Raw genomic sequence first — 4,430 nt, 5'->3', positions numbered from 1 at the left:
CCTCCTCATCTCGCCCTCCTTTCCATTCCATTCCATTTTAGCTTTTTGCTTGTTTGTCACAACCCCCTCCCCAAAACACAAATCTCTCCATTCGGGCAAGCCTGAGGCATTGCCGCAGTTCAAGGTTGCATTCCAGTCAGGCAAAAGCACCTAGGAATGTGGAGCAGGGTGGGTGAGTTATGTGACCTAGAGGAAGCTTGGAGGACTGCATTTGGACTCTGGGCCTGAGGTTCCCTACCCATGATCCATGTGGCTAAGGCTGGTTCACATATAAGTGAACCATAGAGTTGGAAGGGACCCCAAGGGTCATTTAGTGGGGTGTCCTGGTTGTATGATATATTTAACACTAGCACAAATGTGATACACTAAGGAAAAAGCCACAGCCCCTGAAAACCCGGTGCAGAGGACTACCCCCATCAGCACAGAGTCTTTTGAGGAAGCGAGAGAGAATTCTGGAGAAAGGGATTGGTGTCCAAACATCTTTGGCTGAGCTACCTGAAGTAATCCCGTTCCACTCCAAAGTAGCAATGATCAATGTAGAAATTACAGTAGTTTCCCTCCCACTTTCCGCCTCCACCTCGCTTGATTTATACGTGCCTGTGTACTGGATACACGGGGAAACCCACCTAAACTGAAAATTACCTTGGGGCGCAGATCCATTAATTGTTTGACTGAGAAGTCAGGCTGTAAACCACAAAGACCTCATCGAAGTGATGCAAGGTTTGATCATTTCTCTACGTTGCGGTGTTGACGGACACATAAACATACACGTAGTAATAGATTAGCAGGCTGGGCAGAGACACACAAACCCCAACAATGGTGGCCCTGACAGCTGCATGGCATTGCTGCCTGCATCTTTTTCCTTCCTCTCTCCTCCCCCTCCCCGCCCCAGTGCAGCGTGGTAACTAACAGCTTGGTGGACGAGGAAACAGAAAACACAAGGGAAAGACTAACCACCCCGTAGCACCGTTGCTCAGATCAAAACCAGATCCACTGCGCCCAGCTTTACCAGGACCGGATTTAGGTTTGATGAGGCCCTAAGCTACTGAAGGTAATGGGGCCCTTTATATGCCCAGCTGTCCTTTGTCAACAACAAATTGTCACTGTTGTTTGTGTTGAATATATGTTATATGATAATTTATGGACCTAACAGGTATCTAAAGCCATTTGCACTTAACAAAATATGTATTTTATCAAATTGTTGAACTTATCTTATATTTTGGAAATGTACATCCAGGGTTTTTTCCTTTAAATTTTTTGGGGGCCCCCAAGAGAGTGGAGCCCTAAGCTATAGCTTGTTTAGCTTATACGTAAATCCAGCACTGCAGTCTCTACCCAATTCTCAACTCCACCATAAGTGTTTGGGCAGCAGAGAGCCTCTGCTCTCCATCCAGGCAACAAAGTAGGCAAGAGCCAACAAGTCTTGGCGCGAAAGCTGCAGCTCTGTCTGAAAAGATATTATTCACCCGGCCCGGCCCATATACGCAGTTTGCCAACCTCCTAAGTGGAATCGGATCACCCTTGACGCGCCCCTCTGGTTCCACAGCTTGCAGTTAACTATTCTCTCCAAAGGAACTCCTCCCCACCCCGGTCCTCTCAATGGCCTCCCCCGGCTTTGCTCTCCAGCTGGAAGCCAAAGCCAAGCTTGGAGGAACATGCCAGGTGTCCCTTGCTGGTGATCCTGAAAAGGCTCCCTAGAGGGTGTGCGCCTTGATCGGAGACTGCCCCCATTCCTAAGGCATACGGCATGAAGGGGCAACAGAAGGCGTGTCAACAAACCTGCAAAGGGGGACAGGGAGAGGAAGGTTTGCAGAGGAAATGCAGTCTTAAAGCAGGGAAGATGTCCATCGTTAAGGCTGGGAGGGAGGAGGGATGACTTGTGGCTTTGCAGATGTTGTCCCCCAGCTGCCAGCAGTCCCAGTCAGCATGGCCAATAGTCAGAGGTAGTGAGGACTGCAGCCAAGAAAAAACTGAGGGCCACAGGCTCCCCACTGCAGCATGAAGTGAACCACAATGCATGCTTGTGTACACTAGGTGCAGAGAAAAACAGTGCAACCATTCCTAGCTTCATTCCTAGCTTCCCACCCCACTCCCAGCTCAGGCAGTGGAGAGTGGTACCCTGTATTTCAGTGTTGTAATGAGATCCAATGGTGTCTGCACTTGGAATGGCTGGGGAGCAAAATATCTTGGGCCAGGTGTGGATGGTAAATGCTGCATCTACTGTTCTCTCCTTACAGTTGCAATGCCGCTATTTTGTTCTTGTTTTATCTGTGAAGCAAACTAACATGAAGTACCCAATGAGTCTAGGAGGATGAGATCAACATCCTATAGAAGAAAACTACAGCTGAGGTTTTCCCTCCCATTTAATCACAGCTAAAAATAAAGGCAATCAATTTCAAGGAATGCTCCCTGGAAAGCTTATGTGCTAGGTGTCAGCCCTCTGGTGGCACTGAAAATACTTGCACTTGCCTACAGGAAGAGTTCTATTAAGGTGCTGCCTCCGAAAAAACCTGGCTTTCAAAAAGGGCCAGCATCATCATGAGGATTTTGACCTTTTGAAAACCTCTCCCAGTTCACACATACACACAGTTTGTATGTCCCAAGTTTCACCCCCTCCTAACTTATGATGGAGAGAAGTAATTAATGGGAAAGAGACCTATCAATTATTATTAGCCAGGATGGCTAAAAATAAAACTGCAGTGGGTCCCATGCAGCCCAAGGCTAACTGTGGTGTATTAGCAGTATCATCTAACATGTTCCTATTCTGATATGCATTGGTATTTACCAGGCACTCCTGTCTCCCATTACTGAAAACCAATCATTGGAATGCTAATACTGAAGCCAATATATTCCTCAGGGCAGGCAGCATGATTCCAACATTAATGCAGTGCACTAGTCCTACACATGTAAATTATTTGTGTGTCTCAGGCAGGAACCATTGACAATGTGCAGTTGCTTCCCTCATATTGTATTTGCCTTTATCCTTAACCTTTCTCTCAGACTTCTTTTGTTTTTTCAAGCACAGCACACAAGGTAATGAATTGAGCAAGAACTGCTTCATAAATTACGAAGTGCTACACACACTGCAATGTTTGAAGCAGCAGCAGCAGCAGCAGCACACATCTATTTCATCATAAGCATGCATGTATACACACACCCCTGGGAGCCGGAGCCAAATATAACTCATGGCCATATGGACAGTGGAAAGGGTACATACAACTCCAAGCCAAGTCTTACAGCAAGTGCATGCACACACCACAAACTGTGACCATTTACTTGGAAGTGTCCCAATGAATTCATGGGAGTTACTTCCATGAAGTGAAATGTCCTTAAGATAGCACAAAGCACTGTGAGTGATTGAGGTACAACCACAAAGAATTAAACCCAAAACTCTCAAGGTTTTATCGGTACAAATTCCAGCTGTTGAAAGCACTAATGCAGTGCAGTTTTAAGACACCAAATGAGGTGATGGCTTTCCTACACGCAGATCAGAGATGGGGAAACCTGGGGGAAACCTCTGCCCATGCCACACTTCCCACCAGCCCTGTTCCATGCCCTCCTTAAGTACTTTGCCTGGCTGGAATGTGTTTTTGAAATGTGATTAGGTTTATGTGCGTGTGTGTGTCTGCATAGAAATCTGACTTCCGTGCATGACTGCAATGTAGTTTATGGTACAGGATTAGAGTCCCATCCATTGCTCTGCCCACTTTTGACTCTAGTCTCACCCTCCACCTTGATTGGCATGGGACCACGAAAGGCCTCTCTGTGCAATCAACTGTATTGCCATACCCAACTCTCTTGCCTTTTCTCAAGATGTTGTTTCTGTAAAGGGATTTTTCATTTCATTTCTCAATCGGCACATTACAATATTTTGTATTTGGATACATGCAGTTCTTCCCTGAGAAAGAGCACTGTTAGTTGTGGATACACAAGTGTTACCAGCACCTTCTGGGAATGACCTGTGATGGAATGAGTGAGGTGTTTCCTCTTGCTGCACCATTTTGTGACCTTTTAAACATTTTAACACTTGGAGCAATTCAGCTCCAGTGCCAGTACCCTCATCTAACCATGTTGCTGTTGTCTTTAGTGTAGCAAAAGCATCAAGACAAATTTCCTTATCCCAGCAAAAATACGTTCTTTTGTAAACCAGGGGGAAGCAGCTGTACAGTTCCCAATCTACAGTACTTGTGTGAGTGTCATGCACAGGTTGGCAAAAGCACTGACCAACTCTTAAAGAAAGGTCCTAAATGTGCTACGTGAAAGGCACAAACCTCCTTTTGCCACACTCTAACCACCAACTGTATACCGCATTTGTATTAAAAGCTATCATTCTTGAACCACCTTCGTTGAGAATCAACTTATTTCCCAAATTACAATTGACACTGAATACCCAAAAGGATTTACCTGTAATAAGAAAGAGCTGCAGAACA

This window comes from Podarcis tiliguerta (assembly GCF_965153285.1).
Source record: "Podarcis tiliguerta genome assembly, chromosome: 6".
Classification (NCBI taxonomy): domain Eukaryota; kingdom Metazoa; phylum Chordata; class Lepidosauria; order Squamata; family Lacertidae; genus Podarcis; species Podarcis tiliguerta.
The sequence above is the reverse complement of the archived record's forward strand: the minus strand, read 5'-3'. Positions refer to the sequence as shown.